This window comes from Columba livia, chromosome Z (assembly GCF_036013475.1).
Source record: "Columba livia isolate bColLiv1 breed racing homer chromosome Z, bColLiv1.pat.W.v2, whole genome shotgun sequence".
Taxonomy (NCBI): Eukaryota; Metazoa; Chordata; class Aves; order Columbiformes; family Columbidae; genus Columba; species Columba livia.
Genome location: NC_088642.1, coordinates 45921136 through 45947333, shown reverse-complemented (window position 1 = coordinate 45947333; position 26198 = coordinate 45921136). Strand labels below are relative to the sequence as shown.

Here is a 26198-nt window from a genome sequence, read left to right as displayed (position 1 = left end):
TTTGTTGTTGTTGTTTGATTTTGTTTTTGTTTTGTTTTGTTTTTTTTCCCTTCTATTTTGCTTTTATGAAGTACTCATGTTTATTTCTATGCCTTGGGGAAAGACCCAAGACATTTGGCTGCATAAGACACCCACAGTCAATCTGAACAGTGCTGCATCTGTGATGGGGAAAAGAGGCATCTATTTATGGTTCTGGGCATGTCAAACTTGGACATACGCTTTTTATTTTTATTTTTAACCTGGAATGGAGCTATATATGGCTACAGATATTTCTCCATTTAGACTGCGGGTCTTTCCAGTAATTATGGCGCAAGCCCAAGTCCCACTGACGTCAATGAGATTCTCTCCATTGACTTCAAGGGGAGCTAGACCAGGCCTTGCCTTGAGGAACACAGCCAAGGCAGAATAAAGTCTTCTGCTTTCCACACAAGAAAAGAAAATACTGCGAATTTACCAGCACTTAGGGACCACTCTGAGCTATTCCTCTCCTTCTCCCTGCCCCTTTTCACATACAGAGTATATCTACTTCCCTCCAAATTCTCTCACAACTTCTGTGAATGTACCTCTGCTGCAACACCCCCCAACTTGCCCTCAAACCCCGTTTGTAAAATGCTTGGAGCAGTGCTAACATCATGCAGGAAGGCTGCCTGCATGCAGGTGGGGGAGGAATGTCAACTGCTTACTGTCACACTTTCTAGTTTTTATGCTTTTCACAAGTGTTTGCTCTGCATACAGTTACAGGCAGCTGGGGCTGAACCTGGTTTCTTGTATGCTGACATCAGGTGAGCTTTCCCAACAGCCTCAACAGGGAGCAGGTACCTGCAGCAGAACAAGGGAAGGGAGATAGATGTACTGGGTAGCAGAAGTTGTTCACCTTCCTCTCACCAATTAATAGCTCAGTCCAAATAGCCCTGAGACATAGCACTAATTACCCTGGGCATGGTGCCATGCTTACATGGCTATTTAGTTTCCAGGAGCCAAACTGTATCATTGCATGGTACTCTGTGAGCAAACAACTCATCCAGCCCTGGCACTGAGACATCTGGCACAGTGCAACAATAAAAACAGGTGTTGGCTCTGAAGGCTAAGTGGGAAAACTGGCATTTAGTATTGACCATTCAGTGGACCTGAAGGTTTGGGGATGTGACGAAAGTGTTGCAGGGGTAAAGGAAAGGGGAAAGGCTAGAAGACATGAGGGAGATGAGAGCAATTTCTTGGGTTTTGGAGGAGTTTTGTCTCCTGCCCTCCCAAGAGGATTGCTTGTGTCTCTTGCCTCAAGACTAGTCTAACAGACCTTGGCAGACCTCTGGAGAATCATCTGGTCTTTCAAGCCACTTACTGCCCCCAAACTCTGAACCCTGCTTCACAGTGGTAGCAGCTAACCTCCTGACATAATCAAAGTAAGCACACTGACCGCCCTAGCCAAAGTCAGTTAGGGGTACATCTTGTTGTCCTTAGGACCTTGAAGATCTGCACCTTAAACTTGCTGAGAAAAGGACTTACGTAAAGAAAACCCATTTCTGGAATGTGGCACTGTGGGATTCCAGTTCATTCTTGTAAAATACTCTATAGCAGTGGTATAAGCCTTGGAAATCTGCAGTACATAATAGTAAGGCCATTACTTCCTTTCAACATTCAACAACCTCAGAAGTGAAACTACCTGCTGATCATGAGATAGGCAGGGGTCAATGAATCTGTCTTCTTCCACCAAACCTTTAGCAAAAGACTAACCAAAAATGAGAAAAATAGCATTCTTCTAAGCTTGCATTTGCTTCTGCCTTTTCAGCGTGAGGAAAGTGTCATCTCCAGAGAGATGTCCACAACATTCGGAAAGCAAGAAGATAAAACCTCATTTTTTGCCATCTGTTGGGCTCATTGACACTTTCAGCACTGAAGAGCAACTCAGAAACTTTCTCTTGCAGTGTCCCCTGCATGTAGCACTTCTGTGGGGAAGTAGAAATCTGTCTAGTTGTCTGTTTAGGGAAACAGAAAGGACCAGACCACGCAGTTACAGTGTCTGAGGGACCTGTCTATTAGGAATCTCCTTACCCAAATCATATTTACTATTACAAATATCTATCCAATTGAAGTCATTGTCCAGAGACCCTAACTGAAGCCGAAGTCCTCTGAACCTGTACACAAAGAAAGAAACATTTTTCAGCAAAACCCCTCTTTTGTAAGTGAATAACAACAGAAGTAGGAGAAACAGGGAGAGGTGGAGTGATTTATACAGTGGCACAATGAGAAGGAAAAACATATCTACATGTAGATTGATGATGTTTCCATGATGGTAGAAACCATGACAATACATACTCCGTGAGGATGTGACTTATCCTTTTAGATAGTACTATGGGTGCATCTTCTAAATACATTTTATTTGTAATTATTTTCACAGTAAGCCAGTGAAAGGGGAAGAATTTAACAGCCAAAGTATTTTTTTGTAAACTTATGGCCAGGAAAAAGGAAAAATAATTTTCATTACAGCTTCCTCTAGCATGGAATAAATTTGTGCTTAATGTACACACCAACAAGCAGACGTAGATAGCAATGCTGAAAACAGCATAAACTCACAGACTTCTGGCCAAATTGTCTCTCATAAAGCCTGAATGAGGCCAAGGGGAAAGTGATAGAGAACTGTATGATTTCAATACGAGAAAAAAGTAAATTATTCTTTCCACCTGACGGTGCAATACTGCTTCCCCTAGTGCATCCTCTCAGCTGGATTAATTGGTTGAATCACATGCATGAAGTAATAATGGGTTGAATCATTGTGCAGCACAGTTCAGCTGGCAACATTGGCGTTTATGCCACCTTTCCTTAGTATTCAGCCTAACAAAGGACAACTGGCTTCATAACTACTTTGAAGGGTTTCCAGGCTGCGATCATCAGAACCAAACATCATCAGTGTACCTCTCCTTCTCCAGCCTGATATTTCCTAGAGGCTGAATCCTTCTGCTGGTCAGAGAGGAACCACGTTCACTCTTGCAGGTCATGAGAGAGGTGGAAAGAAGATGAGGCTAAAAACACAGGACCAAACAACACCTAGAGCTGTAGAAGCCCACAGAAGATGTTGTTGCTATGGTGTGGCTAAATTACTGTCCAAAATATTGGTCTCATATTCTTAATCAATTGTTATCCTTGTGGCTAGACAAATCACACAGTCATCTCCATCACTTTGTTTTCGTGTCTTTCTGTGAACTGTGTGGATTTTTGGTAGGATCTGGAAATACCTGATAGGAATTGAGGTTAGGAATGGAGTAGCATGAGAATTTTGCCTGGCATCATAGATGCCCAGTGCCAGGTAATTTGTATGATATTCATCATCTTGGAAACCAGGTAGTAGAGATTTAGAGGCAGCCCTGTGTGAGACTAAGTGGAGATCAGAATGTTTAATGAGTTTTGGTGCTGCGTGAGAGCAGCATAGCTACCAGTGTCCACAAACCCACTGATATAAAATGTTTTACAAACAAGGCAGCACTAATCACTGAATGTGCTTCAAAGGAAATGCCACTGTCAGTGTGATGTACAGGGAAACTTGTTGCAGGCCAAAGCAACAACAAAACACTCATGAACAAGAAATTTCACAAAAATGAGACTTTTTCTCTCACTCAAAGTGATTTGTTCTAATGCTCAAGTCATAATGCAATAACAGAATTTAAGTATTTAATCATTAAAAGTAATAACAATTAAAAAGATCTGGACATACTGACACCACAGTTTCTTCTCCTCACAACACCTGAAAAACACACTTCTCAGAACTGAGATATTTTTGCAAAGTATTTTGCTGTGGACAAAATGGTATCTTCCAAGAGAGACATATGACATTAAGAATCATCTCACTCGTGCAGTATAAGCAATGAACAGCTGTCAGGCTTTTTCGTCTTCCTGAAGTAGCAGAACTGAAAATAGAGATTCAAAGATACCATACCTTATAGTGATTATCATCACATCAGACACAGAGATGCTACAGAAGCTGTTTAATTCTAAACTAGACAATTCTAAAATAGTCAGGTACATAGCCAAACTTCTTTGTTATTCATATGTCTGTCTACCTTCAATAAATCCATTAGTCAGACAGGGTTAAGTCTGCTATATTTTTCCATACATTCTCACTCTGCTTTGGATTTGCACCTATTTAACTGAGATTCAAAGATCAGAATCTGGCCCCAGTGAACTGTGAGTACAGGCTTATGCCCTCATTTGTTGTGTCATTGTGAACACATTATTTGCAGAGTGAAGGCCAAGCTATGTTTTCAATTATGCCATAATATACCTGGATTACTGCCACTGCCTCCATGGGTTACATTGGCCTATAGTAACGTGGATCAAAATCTGGAGTGAAGAGGCAAAGTCCAAGGGGTATTTTAGAAGAGGCCTGTTCTTCATTGGCTTTTACAGAACACAGTAGTCAGGCTTAGGATGGGAGAACTAAACAAACACATACACCCACCATTGCTTCTCCAGTTCAGTGACTGTCTGTGGAATCTCAACCATCTGGAGCTCATTACCACACTGGTCTCACTGAAATAATTATTTAACTATCCTCCCTTTCTTTTCCTCTTTTTCTCTTCTTTTTCTCTTTTTCTCTTTTTTCTCTTTCTCTTTCTTTCTTTCTGTTCTCCCTTCTTCACCACCCACTTCCCAGATACAGAACTCAGTTTGAAAATCCCTACCTGAACTTATCTTATTCTATGGGAATTTGGTCTGTAGAAAGCATTTCTGTTCAGTCTTAAACAAAAATCCTCAATACTTATAGCATTCCATAATTTAAAAACTCCTCCTCCTTACAGCAACTTAAAATGCCATTTTATTTCTATATTTTCCATTAGCTAGTCATGAATTTTGAAGTAAGCAAGCCAAGCAAGTTACATTTATTTGACTTATGAATCCTTTTAGTGGCTACTACTTACAGGAACGTGCAAAGCTAAAGTCAAGGTAAGTCAAGATTCCTTCTTAAAAGGATCTGAAAGCGCAGTCTGAAGCCTCTTATCAGCAGCTTATTAAGGAACAACACCCTCCTGGAATGGAGGATGAAGGCTATTCCCCCAAAAAGCAGAAACATGAATAAACCTGCTCAGAGATGAAAGCTGGAACACTCAGAAATGTCATGTCATAGCACCAGCAGAGCTCCAAACTATACGTGTTTCAAAAAGATCAAATGGAGTATAACAATTCTACTTATTTTGGCAATCCTACCAAAAAATGAATGGAATGGAGATTAAAAACTTTTTTGTTGCAGCATAATGATGGATCCCACTGTAACGGCACAATGACTTAGTGCCTGTCTGGAGCAGCAGGCCAGAGCTGAGCAAAACCTCAACAGGGAAAACAGAGACCTGGTGAAATGCATACAGCTTCATATACCTGTACAAAGACAAGACTCAATTTACAGCACTTTTTGAGTCATCATTTCCACCTCTCACAATGACAGAAGTGTCTATCTGTGCCTTTGGGATCACCTGCTTTCTTAGGATCCCCAGCTGCTACACAAACGTTCTAGGAGCTCAGGATCAAAGGACCAGTAAGACCAAATGTGAAAGTAAGGCCAAATGTGAACATCTGTGCAGATCCATGTCCCCTTCCTATCATCTGCTGCCACTCACACACTGTGGCCTCCACTTTCTGTAAAGATTAAATGCCTGAAACATAAAAATACGAATGATCTTGCAGTTCTCTAAGTCATGCCCCAGGCACATTGGGCTCTCATTTTGCAAATTTAGTACACAGTAAAATAAAAATGGGTTGTTGCTGCTTGTCATAGTTTTTTTTTAGACTGGGATGAAGCACACCATTTTCTCTGTGAATTGCAGAAGTAGCAAGAAATAGGTTTTTTTCTCGGTTCTGTGTCTGTGAAATTCCTCTTTACAGCAGTAGCAGAAAGATTGGTTTTGGAGCCTGGAAATTTCAGTGGGCAGGTACCACTCGTCTTTGCGTTGCAACACCAAGAACTTTAGAGGTCCCACCTCTGAACCGAGCTCCCTCAACACAGGTAATTGGTCTATGCCTAGATCTTCAGTGAAGCAACAGCTTGCCAGCACCTAACACACAACACGCTCCTGGAGGGATTTGGTCCAAGTGAATCTTCCTGCAGACACTGTATGCTCACCCCTCACTCTGCAGAGAAGACAAATTGCTTATCAGACTAGAGAGGTTTGCAAGCATCAAACTTCAGAGCTGCTCCCAAGAGTTGATTCTTGGTTGCTAGAAAGGGTATTAACAAGAACAGTTGTTATTGTCATGTAATGAAACACAGCCTTCAGAAAAAGCTAAGACTCAATACTCTAAACAAAGTTTGTTTATACTAAGGAGCTAAAACCCAGCCCTTGAGGAGAAAAATTGCAATGTAAACAAGTACAGAAATGTCATCCAGCCATTGCAATTTGGCTTTTGAGAGAGGACATGAAAAAGTGTCAGGAAATGGAGGGCCATTTATCTTGTTAAGTCTCAATCCTTGTAACTCTGAGAGGACTAATTAATTTTAGGCCTATTTTATCTACAGAAGTTGCTATCATAGTGATTAGTGATCCATATTTTCGTCCCAGGAAATGGAACCAGAGGCCAGAAGTAAAACAGTTAGGTTGCAATCCTGGCAGAAGTTCCCTCAGCAGAATCAAGACAGTTAAATAGACAGGTACTCAGAAACCTGATGGCATACCTTTGTTGAAACAGAAGAGACAGGCTGAGGAAAGGGTAGTCTTTTGCAGCCTGAGACATCCAGTTCGCGGTTTTGCAGGAAAGAGTAGTGTGAGCTTCTCTGCTTCTGCTGTATATCCACCACACAGTGACACACCAAGGGTAATAGAGGTGGTTGGATATTACCAGCAGCTACTGCTCTCAATGCGCATGAGGCCCTGACATGTCCAGGCAGGTTGGCAGGTGAGTTTTGCTGACTATACCAAACTACACGCTGCCACGGTGCCAGCAGTGCTGGAATGTGCCTTCAGTAAGCTAAAAGCTACAGACACGGCTGCAAAGCACATATACCTGCCTATGGTAACTGGCGCTGGCGTAACAGAAGTCTAATCACCTGAAAGACTAAAATGAACCTACTCTTGCCACAGGCAAACCACAATCCTCCTTGTTTTACAGATTAGGTCACCTGGGGACCCAGGATCATTAGATCTGCCAGCAGGAGCAACAGCAGTCACAGCTTCTGCCACCCCATTGGCTCTGTCTCTGCTGAAAAGGATGTGATCCAGTTTGGGCAGATGAAATCACAGGCAATTTCTGAGTGACTTGCATGAGCTCTGGGTGCTCCCTTCCTCTCCTGCTCTGCTGGATTCACAAGGATGTGCTGTACTGGGAAGGCTACAATGCAGTGGCAGAAAGCTTTACTGGAGCCAAAAAGCCACTTCGACCATGACAATGTGGGAGGAAAAGGAATGCTCAGGGTCCCAAATTCCCTGTCCAAAGGTTTGGCATGGTGTCTATTAGAGAGGTAAGCGAGCTTATTCTTCAGCCCGTTTCATGGACAACTATCAGGTGTGGAAAAACAGGAGTGATATTGAAAGGAAATCTAGGAACTGACTGTTCATGCTTTCTCCCCAAACAGCTGGAGAGGTTAAATGATGTCTGTAGACATTGCTGAAAGATGACATTCGTAGGCATTGTTGCAAAGACAAATAGGAGATACCTCTTCCACAAAACATCCAAGCAAACTGCTGAAATCTTTGCTGCTAAGTAGTGTAGACACTCAAGGCATTTCCAGCAATAAATGTAGGCCCTGAGGAAACGAAGTTTTCCTTGCATGAATATGGTATCAATATTGCAGATCTGAGCTATGATTTTTGTCCATTCACAAAATGAATTTTCCTTAACAACCTCAAATAACTATTTCTGAATTACACATTATGAAATTTCATTCATCCAGTCTCCAGAAAAAGTTCCTAAAGGCCTCAGTGTGTGTCTGCATCTCAGCTTGATATTAAGAACTTTGATACTTTAGATATTTGAAAAAGCAGCACCTTCACTGAAGTGTTAATCAAACTTTTAAACTCAAAAAGGCACGTATGCATCTGACAAATTGGTGAATTAAACACAATGATTAGTTTCTCTTGATCTTCCAGGAAAATCATAATGTCTTCCACCCAGACCTTCACTGTTGGTCTGTTTCCATAGCTGGGTCTAGCACAAAGACTATTGCTAGTTTACACCAAACACTCCTTAAGACAAGCATTGTCCTCCATTTTATATCTGTAAAGTAGAATCAAGCTCTGAACCTAACTAGGACCTTAGTCACTGTTATAATCTTAAGTAAATAAATAATAATGTTTTTATGACGATGGGCCAATAAATTATATGTATTCAAAATAGATGTCTGAGGCTTTGGAATGAGGGTGTTTCCCAAAGGAGGGGAATTCTTGGCTGTCGGGCTATTTCCAGAGAGAATTCTGATGCGTCACTACTTTGAAATATCTTTCATTGCTTAAGACTTCTGATTTGGACTTCTGACATTTCAGCTGAGAGATAAAAAGTTATGCTACAGATTTTTTATTTTCTGGTGGCTTTTGTCGTTGTTGTTTGTTTTGTTTTTCAGTTTTGTTGTTTGTTGTTGCTTTTTTTTGTTATTGTTTGTTTGTTTTTTCTTTTATTTCTGTATTCAAGCAATACAATTTTGCGAGTTTCCATTAATCCTGGAAATTTTTTTCTAAAAACCATTTAGAAACCCATACATATTAGGGTGCCAAAAAGTGATATCTTAAATTCATTTCACCTAAATAAAATAATTTTTATTTTCAGAAGCTTTGAAGAATCAATTACTTTTGGAAATGTTATCAGGAGAAACAGATTTCCAGACCCTCCAAAAGCCTGACCAGGTAACTAAGTGACTTGGGTTTGATTTTACTTATGCAAAAGTGCAGGGTGGAACACTACACTGCAACATATTTAACAAGAAATTGTTTTAAACAAACAAACAAACAAACAAATAGAAGTCTATTGTGTTTGTAAGTCTATATGCTTTTTGTGGAAACTGCTGCTATTTTGTCAAAAAAGAAAGGATATCTATCACTTTTTGCTGAAAATTTGAATTCCATCCAGAATGACACAACAAAGCAACCCTGCTACACAGCTCAGTGGCAGTGGTAATTCAGGGTTGTCATGTTCTCACTTTCTGTTACGTGCTGTACTCTTCAATTAGCTTGCATCATTTTGATGCATCATAAGCAATGAGTTTTGTGGTGCCCAGAGACCATTAGAAAACTGGAAAAATGTATTGACACATAGTCTGGCTAAAGGGACAAGACAAGCAAAAGATGGAAACACCCAGACTTGGGATCCTGTAAGAACTTTTCCTCTTCTTATACTGAGAAATCAGAATAACGTTAACCTGATGCTAAAAGTCATCACGGCTTTACATTGCCACCATGTGCTGGTTTGACTGAAAATGAGTTAATTTTCTTCATGCAGTTAGAAAGCTTTCTTTTTCATAGCTAGCAAGGTTATTATTTGGACTTAGCTTGGGAACAAGAGATAACACCCCCACAAGAGAGTTAATGTTTTTAACAAGTGCCAAGGGCACTCCGAGCACTTTGCCCGCAGGAGTGAGGCATCAAGGAAAGGAGGCATGGATGGGGCAGAGCTTGACTGACATCCAGACTGATGAATAAGAGCATTCCATTCCATTAGCATCGTGCTTCGTATTTAAGGAGAGTCGAGATCTTCTGGTCTTGCTCTGCTGCAATATCTCAGCTGGATAGCCTTAAATGTAATGTTTTCAATGGCTTTCTTAATTTTCCCTGCTGTTGCTGTAACTCTCTCTTGCAAGGTTAATCCCTCTCTTCGGTTTGCATTTGCAAGCCCTCATCTTTTCCCAGAGAAAGCAAACCTGTCAGTGTCACTCAAAAGGTTGCCTGATCTGCCAGAAGTCCCTGAGGCTGAAAACTGAGTGTCCATCTCCATTTATGACACATGAGAAGAAAGGTCTGTAGCTCTTGGCCTCATCATAATTCAGCAACAACCTAGGCAAGGTGGTACAGGGTTGTTTTTCTCCTCCACCATAGCAGATCTCAGTGGCAAAAATGAAGGAGCTGCAAAGCAGGAATAAAAACATTCCTAAACAGCAAGGAGGAACTTTTCATGAAGGAGGCCACATGCAAGGTGAATGAAAGAGAGTGTCCTGGTTTTGTTAAAAAATGAGTTTCTCTTTTAGTGAATTTGCCTGTCAGCTAAAGCCTTCATATTAGCTGCATTTTCCTGGAGAACCAGATACATGTTTTGGTAAACCTAGCAATGAAATGCTAACTCACTGATAAGAACAGATTCACATCTCGCAAGAGGGGCAACGAGAAACAGGTGACCAAGAAACTGACCAACTGTGTATAACATTCCATTCATGTGAATACTGCACATAAAAGTGGGAGATCACGAGGATCTGGTCCCTTTTTTTCCCTTTTGCTTATGGCCGACATTAGGAGAACCTTGCTAGTCATCCCTGTGAACTGAGGCCTAGTGACAGACTGAATCCAGCTCCGGTTGGCTGCAGAGTCCAATCCAGGACTTTGGTTGCCAGCTCTGCAGTTGCTGAGACTTTCAAGATTGATTTTGTATATTTTGTATTATTTTATCTATTCTTATTAGTAGCATTAGTAAAACATAATTTTTCCAACTCTCTTCTCTCTGTCCTTCTTTTCCTCCCGATCGCCTGTCCTTAGTGGGAAGGGGAGGAGAGGGGGGACAAATGGGGAAAGGCGGGGAGAGGAGGTTAACAATACATCTGCTATGGTTTTATTGTCACCCCACAATGAAAACCCTCAACAGAGAGGTATCCCAGGTTGTTTAAACTGTTTGGAACATGACTGATGCTTTCGTTCTTGCCTTGTATAGTTTCTTATGCAAAGCAACCTAGATCTATCGCTGGAGAGTTGTATATCTTCATAAGACAAAGAACAACAAATGTTCTTTGATGCTTTTCCTAATGAAAGCAAATTTATTAACAGGACTAGTCTGATCCCTCCAATTTGATTTTAAGACTAGGTCATTCTCTAATTACTTACCTTCTTTGAATCACCAAAAGGTGATTTAAATGCTTTGCATGATCTCACCTGCACTATAAACTAAACATATGAAATACCTATCACTACAGAGACAATTCAACATCAACAGGAGTATGATTTTTAAGAGAACAAAACTATAAAAGGATTTCACACTCATTCAGCAGAGGAAGCTGCCACAGTAATCAGTAATAAATCACTACAGAAAAAGAGCTGTGCTTGAGAGAAAACTTCCCATTTTCTGCAGAGCGTGGTTCCTGAAGGACACTGGTACTTATACTTACTCATAAAGCAGCAGTAGCATTTTCAAGTAACAGAAACCATTGAAGACTGACTGTCTATACAGACAAATATCAGCATAAACAAACAAACAAACAAACAACATTTACATAGAGATTGCAGTCAAAATTATGAAAAGACAAGAGAGTGTAAAGTACTTGTCTGACGTACAGAAACAGGATCAGAGATTAGACCTCCTGACATGCAGTACACAGTACATTTTGCAAGTCATATTAGCTTTTTTCTGAGTCTGTCCTTGGGGACAGACATCTCAGTTTCTGTTAGTTTGTGTTTGAGATGCTTCTGGGAGCACCTTCAAATGGTGTAATGGAAGAAACAGAAGTTCTGAAAGAAAAAGCAAATAAATTGTCTTGTAAACTATAAACTCACTGACGAGCTGACTGCTTAGTTAAGAACTCAATAGAAAATGCATGTAACTCTTCGCTTGGCTCTAAAAACTGGCATTTCTTTTCATCTGGACACAAAGGTAGCAGGAGTCCTGACAGCCTGGGTTCATAGTGAGTTCTGGTTAATATTGACCAAAGGAATGTGGGTGATGCAGGGGGTAGGCTGTGTACGCACAAAATTGGTTAAGGTTGTAAGACACTCCCACATTTGATCAAAGCAGAGGTCCATCTACAACATTTTATCTCCAGCAGTGGTCAGCTGCACATATTCAGGAAATTCATACAAGAAACAAGGCAAATATTTTGTAATCCATGTCCTCAACTTGCATTGTGGTTTGTGGATTCTCTCTGCATACGTGACATCATGTTAGATGCACATCAGTGTGTCTGTCCTCCATGACCTTTTTCTGCCTGCCTTTTGAAGTCCTTCTTCATTACTGACATTACTGGTATCCTGTGGTGGGAAGCTCCACACCTCAACTACATATCATGGTAAAAACAGTGAATTCTGTCCATCAGTCTTACTTTTGTGGTTGTACTGCTTGATGAATTTAAGAAAGCTTTGGTTTGCCAAGAGGTTGAACAAGTGGCTATACATGTATAGGTATACATAGAGATTGCATGTGCTTTCTGCAAGACAACACAGACACGTTTACAACAACATATGCTTGGAAGAAGCTGAAAAAATCCAAATAAACACTTGATTTACTGCTGACAAGAGCATCTCTTGCAATAGCCCAGAAACTGAGCAGAGTAACCTAGATTCTCACCCTCCCTGTCAGCAGTTCACATTGCTGTGGTATGCTGCCCTGTTTGGTTTAATAGTACAGAAGGTGACTCTCTTATGCTGCTTAGAAAGCAATCAAGAGCCTTCTCTTCCAGCCAGCAAAGTTGAGCTGTCCAGGAAAAGCCAGTCAGGGGCACATCTGGCTTGATCTGGACAACACCACACACATCATGGTTGTGGTGGAGGCGTAGAGGGGTTGCTCAGCCTTTCTGTACTCGATTTATTTTGACATGCCTCTTCACTTTCTATCTTGGAACAGAAATGGAAAGAAAGTTAAAAAAAAAAAAAGAAAGAAAGAAAATTGCTCTGAGGTGCCACAAGAGAAAGATCCATTCTACTGTCATTTGGAGCTTGGATGTCAAGGAAGGAATGCTCCAGTTCTGTTTTCTACCTGGACATTTCTGTTTTCTACCTGAGGCAGTGCAGATGTCCAGCAAGCCAAAATAATCCACACCTGAATGTGTCAATGGCCACTGCATTTATCAGACTGGAAGAAGCAACTGTTGATTATCACTACATTCACTGGGGTAGTGATAAACACTGAGACCCATCACCCCAGCCATTCTGTGGTTGTGAATTAATAACTACAGATTATTCAATCAACACATACCCACTGGTCTATTAAAAGATGTCATTGCTCCAAACAGAAACCAAGGGGCATTTGTGGGATTGAACATCACAGTAATCCCACCATCTTTACAGCAAAATGGAAAGTATCAAGATTTGATACAGAGATCAAGTACATGGAGACAGGAAGATCAGAGAAGTCACACTGAGCAGTGATGTCTGTGTCACAGGAACAGGCACCTGCAGTCCCCTGACCAATCCACATGGCAGCATCATCAGCCATTTGACTAAACAGCTAACTAACAACATGACCTTGCCACCCTTCCAGAGTTAGACCACCACTCCTATGGCAATGTTATTATGTAATATTGTCTCTGTGTTTATGCCCTGTGTATTTCCATCCTTGTCCCTCTCTAAAGGGCTGTCACATTACAGGTGTCAGATAATAGCTGTATTAAAGGAATTTTCTCATGTAATATTGATGCACCAGTGGTTTCCGGTGCATAGATAACAAACCACCCTCGTTTTTTCTCCTGAACAGGACTTGACTTTGTTCCTCTGGCTAGTCTGTTACCAAAATAGTGGTTTATTTTTTTAACCATGTACAGGTCTGTAAACCTTGATTACACCTTCACTGTGCACCTGTTGGTCTCAGAGCCCCAGAGCAAACACTACACTATCCATACTTAGAGCCTCAGTTCAAGTCTGATGGAACCTCGGTGTCCTGCAAGGGTCACAGGAGACTGAATCATCCTTTGTAGTTGTTTTACCTTTCTTCACCAAGAAGGTGGTCAGTCACTGGAACAAGCTCCCCAGGGAAGTGGTCATGGCACCAAGCCTGTCAGAGTTCAAGAAGCATGTGGATGATGCTCATAGACATATGGTTTACTTTTACATAGTTCTTTTAGCAGCAGTTGGACCCGATGATCCTTATGGGTGCCTTACAACTTGAGATATTCTGTGATTCTATGACCTGGAACACAAAAAACACTGTGGTGAACAGAGTACAGGCTGGTCAGGTGATAACCTGGCAGGATGCATGTAGTTCTGCCAATCCACCTATGTCTAAGCAAACTGCCCAAGGTTCTTCGTACAGACCACGGAAAGAAGCATGCTCCTGGATTACTATGTGGAGCTGTAGAAAGTTATAAAGAATAAGTACGTTGATTTTTACCACCAAACCTTTTGTAAAGGCACATATCTGAATGGCAAGTTAAGGACACAGTTCATCAAGAACTTTTTTGCAGTAAACAGAGAGAAACTAGGGACATCCAAGCCCCATACCCCAGGCTGTCTCTCAGTGTCCTGCTCCATACCAACCTCTGAGTCTGCTATGTCTCACACATGCTCCTGGGAGACTTCCACCCATGGCTTGGGTGTCAGCAGCCCTGAAGTGCACCACTGGTTACTGCCTGGAGAGCAGAGCTCCTGCCAAGTTGCCTATCACCCTGAAATTGGTCTGCACAGCAGGTGAGATTCGGGTGAAAAATAAAATGAGTTTTAGCCCGCTCCAAGACAAAATTAAGGAACTAATTACTACATTTGGAAAATAGATGCAAGGAGACAAAGCTGTAACACACCTTTTTATCTGTCTGTGTCTGGACCTGTTCCCAGTCTACTCTACAATTTAGTCAGGGAAGAGCTGATAAGATGTATTTGCAGCTTGTTAACGCTGTGGCCCAGTTCTGAAAATAAGGCTCCTTCCTCCAGCAGCATCACCTAGTGCTGGAACTGTTCAGTTGGGTTAAAAGCTCTCTCTACAGATGTCTCTTCTCCAGGATCCCACTTGGTAGAAAGCAAACCCACATGGGTTTCCCATAACACAGACCTTGCACTATTAGTTCTGTTTGGGTAATCTTTTGGTGAGAGGGGCACTGAAGGAAAATTTCAGGCAATGGCACAATGAGACTTATGCAATGCAATTTCATGCAGTGTGGCCAAGACTGTTACCACCTCAGCAGTCAACAGATCAGATGGTTACATACTGGCTGCAGATGTTTTCCTTTTTGACAGAGGAGCTGCAGAACAGGAACCAAAACATATCTGAGTTGTCATGTTGCATTTTCTATAGCCCATGGCTCTAAAACCACATCAGTGGTGACAATGAGTTTATTGCCATTCTGTAATTCTATGATTTGTGTAAGGAACTGTAGTAAGACTACTTGCCTCTTGGTTCTTTTAGTTTATGTGTCTCTGATCACATAAGAAAGAAGATCAATAATGCAGATGGAAACAGTCAGACCCTGTGAAGAAAAGACAAGTAGCTTGTTCTGGAGCTAGCAAGGGGATACTCTCCTGTCTCCTGTCATCTCAGTACTAATTCGGAACATTTTATGGAACCTCTGGAGCTAATCTATGTGCATCCAAAGATGTTTTAAATACACACTGCCTTTCTCTCAGTCTTCTACGCTAGTGTAGGTGTAAAGAAGGAAGTGATCTTCCTTGACAAGATTTCTCACATCCTACCTAACCCTCCAAAACTGAATCTTCCCTGAAAGCTGACATGCCTGCCTTGTGTTTGTGAAGCACATTTTTGTTCAGGAAATGTGAATGTGGTGTAGGTGTCCTATGCTCCTTCTGCCATCTCTGTTGTCCCTAGGAATGGAGTCCTGGTACTTCAAAAAACCCCACTAAATGTTAGCGACATACCTGTTGTTACAGGTGCAAAATGCAGCCTCTAGTTCTAGTGTATTTTCTTGTGGTGCAGATGAGGTTGCTATAGGAGATGGCCTGGAAACACAAACAACATCCCAGTTTTCTTCAATGCCAGTGTATGAGGTTCCTCTGCTTGTGAATGGGGAGAGGGAGGGACCAGACAGTCACAGGGGAGGCCTAGCACTTGCTGCTGGGGAACTCCCTTCCTAGCAAGGCTCCTCAGGGTGCAAGGTCCCGAAGAAGTGGCTGACCCCCAGGTGGATGCTAGCAAGTTATCATCAGTAAGACTTGAAGTCTTTGTTGTGACCTAAGCAATCATTTATGTTTTCTGCAGACTTACAATGATCTGTATAAAAGTAACAACACTATTCTTGAGAAGACCTTTGTCACAGAGAGATGCTACATCATCATTTGGATATATGTCCAGATTTTCAAAGTGCATATTAAAGAAATCCCTAAACTGCATTTCCAGAAGTGTGAATACCTAGGAATCGGCTTACATGAGAAATAAGACACAATCATAAGAAAGTCCAAGAGACAATAGTATCTCAGAAAAAAAAAAAAAAAAGATCCCACACAACATATGTAATAAGCATATGAATTGATATTTTTGGTGGTGGTGTTGTTGTTTTGGTTTTGTTTGTTTGTTTTGTTTTGTTTTAAATTTTGCCAGCTCATGTAATGTGCTCTTGTAAGAAGACCTCTGCCTAAGGCCTGGCCTTCCAAGGCAGCCCATAAAACTCCAGTGAAATTAACTTGGTGTCTAATTACTCTGACTACAAGTCTTCCAAAGCTGTGGTCATGATCATGACATCCAGGTTGGGGTAACATGAGTGAGTTCAGAAAAGGACAGCAAAGCTAGTGAAGGGTCTGGAGCACAAGTCTTACGAGGAGTGGCTGAGGGAACTGGGGCTGTTTAGTTTGGAGAAGTGGAGGCTGAGGGGAGACCTTATCACTGTCTACAACTACCTGAAAGGAGGTTGCAGCATGGAGGGTGTTGGTCTCTTCTCCCACATAACAAGTCATAGGACAAGAGGAAATGGCCTTGAGTTGCACCAGGGGAGGTTTAGATTGGACACTAGGAAGAATTTATTCACCAAAAGGGTTGTCAGACATTGGAGCAGACTGCCCAGGAAAGTGGTTGAGTCATCATCCCAGATGGTGTTTAAAAGATGCACAGATTAGGTCCTTCAGGACATGGTTTAGTGTCAGTCTTAGGTTAAGGGTTGGACCTGATAATCTTGAGGGTCTCTTCCAATGAAAATGATTCTACGATTCTAACACAAGTGTAATCCCCTCTCCCTATGGGACACATGGCAGTAAGGAGTCTGTGGCAGTGTTTGTACCTGGGAAGAGGTACACACCCTCAGGATGTGGTTGTATACTCCTTCCTTCCTCAGCCTCACAGGAAACCTCTTCAGCAGATCAAAACTGTGGTAGACAACCATGACTGTAAAGACTTGGTGACAGTGTCGGGAGTGGGGCAGTGGTGAGACTTATGAATTGACAGGGTTGAAAATTCTGAGACCTGAGGCCAGCAGGAGAGCCTTGCACATTAGGCATGAGATCTGAGAGATATATCAATGGGGAACAGAAAGGAGAGAGAGAGGAGATGCACCCTTTCGACCTCTCAGTAAAGTCCCACACCTACTAATGCAAACACTGAAAACCTGTTCTTTTATTCTCCCAGTCAGAGGAAGAGATCATTGTGAATTTGTTTATAGACAACCATCCTTTTAAAAGAGAAATTTTTGCTTTGGATTTTAAATTCCTGAAATGCTCCAGGTGAAGCCTTCTGAAAAAAAGAGAAAGTAAAAGATCTGAAGGTGGAAAGCCAGACTGAAAGACTCATCAGTGACAAATTATGTTAAGTGATTCTTTATTTTTTTCCTTGCTTCGCATGTGCAAAGCTTCCCAAGGTGACACTCTTAGTAATTATGGTTGAATACAGTGGCAGTGAACAATGCCTGACAATGAGTTGTTGAGATGTAAAGTATGGGGACCCATTCATGCTGTAGGCATGATGCACCAAATAATAACCAAAAATATAAAATCTTCTCCACTTCAGATTGATAGGTTTGGATGTCAAATGGAATCTTACTTTTCCTTGACTTTTTTTTCCTTGACCTACTTTTCCTTGACTTATACTCAGCGGCAAGACTTCCTGATCTAAAGGGTAATGGTACCCCACATCATAGATGGGGAACTGCAGTGGCTGGCAGCATGCAACCAGGCTCACAAAAGCAATCTGTGTGGGACACCGTATTTTTGTGACTTTGCAGGGTCTTAGACAAGGGTTACCCAAGTACCCAAGTCGTTCACACAGGGCATTTTTCACATTTCAATGAGAAACAGTGCATTTCTCACTGTTCTTTTGGTCTGTTTGGACACTATCATCTTGTTTCTTCATGTTGCTGAATGACCTGAATATCATGAAGTAGTCGATGGAATTTAGTGAAAAAATAACCATATTGCCTCCTATTAGACATTATGTCTGGCTTCCAGATTGCTTTCTCCTGCACTCCTGCTCTCCTGCCCTGCCTTTAAGAACTTTGTTAGTCTGTTGGAAACATCTGGAGCCAAAGTTGTGTATCACTTTGCTCATCACTTTCTATCTCAACACAAAGGTTGAACATACCTGAAAAGTAGGTTTGTCTCAGGCTTTTTGTGAAGGTGGTTAGATCTTGCTTTTACATGGGTTGAAATGCTCTGATCAAGCCCCTGTAAAAATGTATCCACCAGACCCTCGAAAGAGCATTAAACATGAACCAGAAGGTACCACTGAAGTAAGCAGGTTGTTAAGGTACTTCTGCCACTCAGCCAGCCTTTCCCTACCTGCACACTCTCAGCTCTTCCTCTGTGGTGCTGGTTTGGTTTGCCCAAAATGTGCAAGAACACTTTCCTCAACCTCACTTGTGAATTGGGAAGTCTTAAGTCTGACTGTTTCTTTGCTAAGGGTACTAACTCCCTAGCAAAAACGGTGTGACGTGCTTGGAAGAAGATAGTAATTTCCAGTTGTCATAACAAATTTCACTTAATCCCTCAGATATCACAGTTTTAGTCCATTACAAAAAAGACTGAACTCTAGCAGCCTTGGGGAGAAAAGGTCTTTCTCTCACAGGGAATCAGTCTATATGTGCAGAGGTAACTGACAGGATGCAAGTGTTATCTGAATGAATAGTTCAACCACAGAATGTTTCTTTTTTTATCTGAGGAGTCTGAGCAGGGTTTTTAGTTTGTTACTGTCACTCAGTGTAGAAGACGTACACTATTAGCTGTGACAGCTTAAACATACAGAGCAACAACATTCAATCTGCACCCCACTCATTAGCAAAAATAATAGAAAGGAAATTCTCAGAGCATGGCAGAGGGAGAGTGTCTTCATATTTATTTAGATAACAAGTCTTTCTTCCGTTTTACTGTTGAGAAACACATAGCTGTGATGTTTATCATGACAGCAACCGTGTTTTTCCTACCGGGATTATGTTGAAGCAAGTTTAATTGTATTAGTGTTAAACATATGTGTTAGGAGTGACTCAATGTGTTTAGCATCAATATAAAGGTTGCTAAGTTTTACGCTTTCAGCTGGAACTACAGCAACAACAGGACACTTGAACATATGGAACACATTTTAGGTTTTATGTTCATGTCTCTCAAGGAGGATTAGTACATTTGCAAGGATTCTTTATGTGCTATACGATGGGCAGTGATAGTTTGTGTGTAAAAGTATCACCATTCCCTCCCCCTTCTCCCTACTTAAACCTGAACCCAAGTGCTTGGGAAGCTGGTCCTATCTTGTAAACATTATTCCATATCTGCTGCTTGATGGGTTATAAAAGTAGCACAATGTATACAGCAGAGCCATCAGCATGATAGATTGGATATGAAGTATTGTCATGTTCCCACTCTTTATCTATCAAAGTGTATTAGATCTGCAAAGGTAAAAAAACTGGAGGAAGAATCTGGATTTTATATCTGCCTGATAGGGGTCCCTTGTTCATCTACAGCCTTTGTGGCTGACGAGTTGTAAGCTCAGGAAGACAAAATCCTTCTTTTCACTCTAGACAGTGTAACTGACCATAGAATAAGTTGTTTTCAAACTTTCCCTTTGACAAGCTTAGAAAATCTTTATTGACATGGAAGGCACTACCTCCTTACTGATAAATTCACCATTTTTGTTGGAACTATCAGAAGATATGAGGTGTCCACTTCCTGATGATTTGCACCAAAACATGAGACCTCACTTCCTGTCCAGGCCTTTTGAAACCCCTTGCTTTCTTAGTGGTCCATTTTTTTGGTCACTCAAGTCCAATCTTCATCATTATTTAGCAGAATTGCTCTTATTTACAAATAAACAACATGCATACAAACCTGAAGCATACACTGTCTGAGAGACACTTGTGCAATGAGTTATGACCCCTTCCCCCAACACATACACACTAGGATTTGAAAGATGGGTACCGCTGCCTGATAGTCATGGACTATATTGATATGAAATGCCACCTATAACCTTCAACCTACATTTTTCCTAGCAGTAGGACAAAAATGAAAGCCTTGAACAGGCTGAGAGAAACATTGCACTACAGATTTACATAGAAACAACAGGATAAACACTCTCTTCATAGTGTAATCATACCTACCTAGGGCAGGCTTGCCACCCTTCTACAACAAGGATTTGATCCTGAACCACCGAAATAAGCTTCCATTTCCCCTCCTTTAGTGCTTATGTTGTGGGAAGAAGATGTGACCTTTGAGTGAGAATGCAAGGCACCAGGGCATGAGATCCCATCACAACAGCAATGGTTCAGCTATCTCCTGTTGTCATCTCTGCACATATATCAAGACTGATCGCTTTTCTGAGTATACGGCTTACTCTGATGCTAATTACTGCACTCAGCTTTGGGATAAGTTAATGAAATACTAGGGAATTATAAGAAGTCCAACACAGATGCTAGTTTCCTGTAATTTTTTTTTTTTTCTTTAAACTTCAAATATCTGTAAGTATCCAGTTATTCTTCCAGAGATTAAACTGTAGTCTAGTAAAATTTTTGCAGAGACCCATCTGCAGGACCCAAAATAGGGCAAAGCTGCATGTGGTATTTCTGGAGAGTGTTGCAGAGTTTATTTTATCAAGCAGTTAGAGACATTGCAGAAGAATGTGATTTTATCACTTCCCCCTGGCATTTCCATCCACGCAGGCAAAGCCTCCATTCTCAATGGATTTTTTTCTAGAAGCATATGGCTAAAATAGGGAAAGAGAGCAATTTAGAATTTGAAGCTGACAAACTCTCCCCTTGTCCCTCACAGCAGGGGTAGAAAATCAAGTGTATTCTTTAACACAAGGGTTGGTTAGAATATTTGCCCTTTTAGAAACGTACAGTTTTGGAAGCTGAAGCTTTGAAACTATAAACATCAGAAAGCCAGAATATTTTAACAGAGAAACATTGCTCATAGATTCTGCAAGCTATTTACCTCGTTCTCCAGTAATCCTCCCTACTCCAGGCTACATGTTCAGAGTATACTTTTACTTGGTTCTCTTCATTTTTTTGTAGCCAGTCTTTAAAAATACCTTCATCCATTCTCAAATATGTTGCAAACTGCTGCAAAGTGACAAGAGGAAGAGGACAAGCATTTACACTTTTCATTATTCTAACTGTAAAGTTCTCCTTTGTTTCACATCTCTCCCATTTATGTCAGATTCAGCTGTTGCTGGAGAAAGCCACTGGGAAAAAAAGGAAGCTGCATACTCATTACCAACTCAGAAAAGTGGTGCGAGTTCTTACTTCTGCTCTAGCAGAAGAGTCACATAACTCCTTACAACTCCTTACAAATCCAGCATAAGAGGACAGCAGATCAAATACTGGTTTATCCTGCAGAGGAGCTTGCCCATGGACACCAAGTTCAGGGTACCAGTCCTTCCCTCTCTTTTACAGCTCCCTTTCCACCACCAAATAGCAAGTTATGTAAAAGCCACAAAATACCAAGCTATATGTAGCATAGAGCAGCTGTTTGTCCCCAAATGCCACTGCACTGACTACAGCAACACACAAATTACAAGCTTTACCTAGTTGCAGATAACGTACCAAGCCATTTCTGACTTTGAGCTACGACAGCTGGTGGGGCTCAGTCTTGCAGCTGCCTGTGCTTGATCCAGCTCTGGTTTTGAGCTGTGTGTTTCTTTTGGGGCCTTTGCTTCAGAAGTGCCTGGGCTCAGAAAAGGCAAAAGGAAACAAGGTGCTAACTTCATGTTACTTGTATTATTTTATCTTTACAACTAAGCATCCAACAATGTCCTGCCCAATAGACACCTATTTATCTTGTTTATGAATTCACAATTATGTATAAAATGCCCTCCTGAAGCCTAAAGATGGGGTAAACAGGGAGTGTGAGACACTATGTAGTCACATACCTTTTCATTTTTTCTCTTTATTGTATATTAAATTGAATAAGACCCTAACTATAATTGAAATATGACAAAAGCTTCCACATTTCTGACAATGAAAGTTGTCCAAACAACACAGACCTCAAAACACAAAGTGGAAAAGATCCTAACCACCATTAACAACTTGAGCTTTGGTTGTGGAGACCCACTGGCTTCATTAAAATTTTGACTTGGAAGTGGATGTGCTATATTTGAAGGGTGTCTCCACACAGTCCATCAGAGAATAGGCAGAGAACTCAATTTGTCTGAGGATGGGTATAATTGAGCTGAAAAGACCACAATGCTCAATGCCACACAGACTGAAAAGGCTGGATATTGAAGCAGCAAAGGCCAAAATTGTTTGGTGTTATTTGTGAGTCCCTACACTCTGCACCCTCATGGGCCCTGATGTTTCCAGATGTTAGACTAGGAAGTCTGAAATGGTCTAGGTGTCCCTGTCCTCATCTTTACCACTCTTCAGACATTCATTCTGGTGATTTCACTGCTAAATTTTGATGAAGAGAGCCCATTTCTCCAGACTAAGCCCCTCCCAGTGACTAACCTTTGCTTCTTACACACGAAAAACTGTAAGGACACTCAGAACTACTCCAGGACTTCCATCATACCTGTTTCAGACAGGCACAAAAGCCTTCCTCACAGACTTGAGGACATGGAGGCATATTTCAATGTTATATTTCTCAGCCTCCTGTTTGTTTATAGAATCATAGAATCATTTCAGTTGGAAGAGACCCTTAGGGTAATCTAATCCAACCATAACCTAACCTAACTCTAGCACTAAACCCCGTTCCTAAGAACCTCATATAAATGCCTTTTAAACACCGCCAGGGATGGCAAATCCACCACTTACCTGGGCAGCCTGTTCCAACGCCTGAAAACCCTGACTTGTATAATGCTTAAAAAACCAAGTAGGCAGCAATGAGAAAACATTTCTGTGGCTGAGCTGTGGCTTTTGCTCCAAAAATAAACTAAGCAGCTCTATGCCACAGGCATGTAAATGAGCAAGGGCTCAGTGTGCATTTCAAGTTTAGAGATACATTTGATGCATTTTCACCTGTCACCCCCATCAAGATGGTAGTCTCCCCAGGAAAAATGTCCAACAAGTCTATGATTTGCACATTAGGAGTAATAAACCCTTCCAGTGTGCAGTACTTAACAAGTTCCTCTTGCACTGGGGAAGGCCAAGCCAACCTGGCAGGTGCTGTCATGGTGACTGCTTTTTGGGAGCTAGCACTTCTAGTAGTGCTTATCACTGGCCTGGAGGCAACATCAGCTCAGGAGATATATTGTCCCAGCCAGTCACCAAGGGGTGTTAGGGTGGACACTGCAAGCCTGTAAGCAGAAACACAAGCCATAGACAAGTAACTTCTCCTCCTTGTGACTTTGTTATAAGAACAGAAAATGATTTCTTGTTCTTCCGTTTGTATGAATAGAACTTTCCCAGTATTTACACCACTGTCTTTTCCATAGTCATTTTAAAACAGGGGGATAACCACTTCTTGACAGAGCCGTGTGGCAACTATCTGAAACTAAGAATAGCTATGGTTTTGATTTTTGATATGTATTGTACTACTTCTAAGGACATAGACATACACAGCTTCCTACATAACTGCCCCACATCACATCTGAAGAAAATCATGTAGACACAAGAACAAGTCCCGCACACCTAGCAGTTAAGAACCTGCTTCACTTACATGCAACAGAGACAGTACTGCCAGGCTTTCATTGTGTGAGCAGAGAGTGAGGAATCTGAGCAAAAGAGGAAAATCAAATTATTTGTCTATGGTTCTATGAAAGAGCTGAAGGAGAGCCATTGTCTAAGTTAATACTCTCAAAATTTTCCTACAGGGCCATCCTTCCCCCAGCAAACATCTTCCACAGAGCTCACACCATGCACAGAAGGGTATTTGTCACCAGAGAGAATAGAACACTCACAGAAAGACTGAATTCCAGACTCAATTGCAAGAAAAAAACAGCAGCTCTTAACAATCAATGGTGTATAGCTTGTATTGTGTTATCACAGTGCACATTGGATAGCTTTTCCTTAAAAGAAAAGCTTGTTCTCACACTGGGATTTGAGATGGGAAATGGCAGTGACTCTGGCCCATTATTTATTTTGTACTCTACAGTACTTCTGTGTAAACAGGCATTCATAACAGTTAAGTGTGATTAGGCTCTCTAAATTCACTAGTCAGAACCTAAATGGACACAAGTCAACAAAGCACTGCACTCGGCCTTTTACCCCTCTTTGAGAAGCCTAAATCTAGTCAAATCTGTAGATACAAGGGGTACAGTAATGCCTCTAAATAAAAGACTGGATAAGTACCATAAGTGAATTCACATCTGCATGCCTTAGGGACACCTCCCTCTACAGCAAACTGGACTACACTAATACCACACAAGACTTGGTCTACCTTGGACCCCAACCACTTTTGCTGCCACTCGACACATATTGTATGATTTCTCTCCTGTCTGTTCAAGCATTCTGAAATCATGTAAGACAGGTTACAGCCCTCTGGGGAGACAGAGGATCAGGTGAATACAGACATGAAGGTTCCTTGGAGATAAAGTACATTACAGCGTATGCCAGACATTTCTTTCAAAGTATCATGGAAGAAGGTCTCAGTGAAGAAATAGGCCTCATCAACCTGGAAACAAGGTCATCAGTTGCAAGCATATTAGTCAAGGATGTTTTGCAAACACTGACATGCAAGGAAAAGTAACAGTTCAGGACAGGTATGAGGTCTCATCCTCACTGAATTCAGGTAATAAAATCACTATGGTGCTAGGACTCTTTACAGCTGACAGAAATCCAATTTCTGCCTTTCATGTAAATCTCTGCAGTGGGAGAAGGTGGGGAAAGAGGAAACAGATCCCAGAACAACATGATACAACACATTTCCTCTAAATGCCTCAACACAGAAAAACTGGTAAAGTTTTCCATGAAGTATTAGTAAGTCTCTCAGTGAATAACCAAGGGAGCAGAAGCAAAATTAAAACATGCCAGGGGCAACCAACGGGTTTTTAATAGTGAGGGTTGTTTGGTTTTTTTTTTTTTGTTTTATTTTGGTTTTTGTTTTTAATTCCCGCCTCTGTATTAGGTCATTCATTATCTAATTGAAAGCAGGCATAATGCGTTAGAGTCTCCATACTTTGCAGCTGGCATGTTTAGACCATCTCCTTCATGCAATCTCTTTTTTTGGCTGCCTGTGTTGTTTTGGCTGCCAGAGCAGAAATCCTTTGCTCCTGACTTTCAGAAAATCTGGATCTCTCTTTCCCCTTGAAGCCAGTTGGAGCAGCTGGTGCACGGACAGCAAAAGTAAGAGGACAGAAGCCCTCAGAATCACAGATACCTTCGTGAAAAGTGTCTGAAAATGTTTTAGGTACAATTTTCAAAATGTCAAAGTCTTTAAGTTCGCAAATGACTTACCTTACAAATAACATAAAAACATACCTGTCCAGACTACACCATACCTTCCTCTTTTGCAAAGCTGGGATGTTTTTTCTTGACTAAAAGAGCAGCTGTAAATGGAGAGTGAACTGGAAGGTCATGTAAATTGAACTCCCTTCACTGAACCTCTCTTTTAGGGCTACCTCCACCAATGGCAGGGAGCCGAAGTAGGTGCAACTCATATGGAACCTGATCCAGTTCTCATGAAGTCAGTAGGAGTTTTTCCACTGACTTTTATAGGCATTGGATCCAGTTCAGAGTGAGGAGCTGGAATGTATAAGTTAAAATATCCCTCTCATGTTTCCTTTTACATATACACACTCATTCCCTCTCTGTGTTTTTTCATCAAGGCTCTTTTGTAGGCAGCTTCTATTGGGTTATTAACCCAAAGAGAGAGCAAGGCTCTGAAAGTCCGGCCTTCTAGCATTTAAGAGTCACTGTTAGGTACCACTTGCCCAATTTTTATCTCAGAGCTTTCACTGAATCCCATCTCAACCTGACAGAGTTGGAAATCCTACTTATTCTGGGGTGGTAAGACCTCTCTCCTCTTGCTGCAAGCCAGACTAAAAACTGTTGCTACTAAGAGGTACTACTCCCAGAAGATGTCTTTTAATCTGTAGTA

General features: G+C 41.3%; 1 long non-coding RNA gene across 2 annotated transcripts in view; it reads right to left on the bottom strand.

The window, feature by feature from the left end:
- Positions 1 to 25920, bottom strand: part of LOC135577270 (uncharacterized) — a 57384-nt gene extending 31464 nt beyond the window's left edge. Inside the window, exons 1-2 of one of the 2 annotated variants that reach the window (XR_010468900.1) lie at positions 25600 to 25920; positions 13802 to 14004 (exon numbers count right to left, since the gene is read on the bottom strand). This is a non-coding gene — a long non-coding RNA (uncharacterized LOC135577270). The remainder of the gene's footprint in view (positions 1 to 13801; positions 14005 to 25599) is intronic. The other variant, XR_010468901.1, reaches the window with a different exon arrangement.
- Positions 25921 to 26198: the final 278 nt, after the last annotated feature.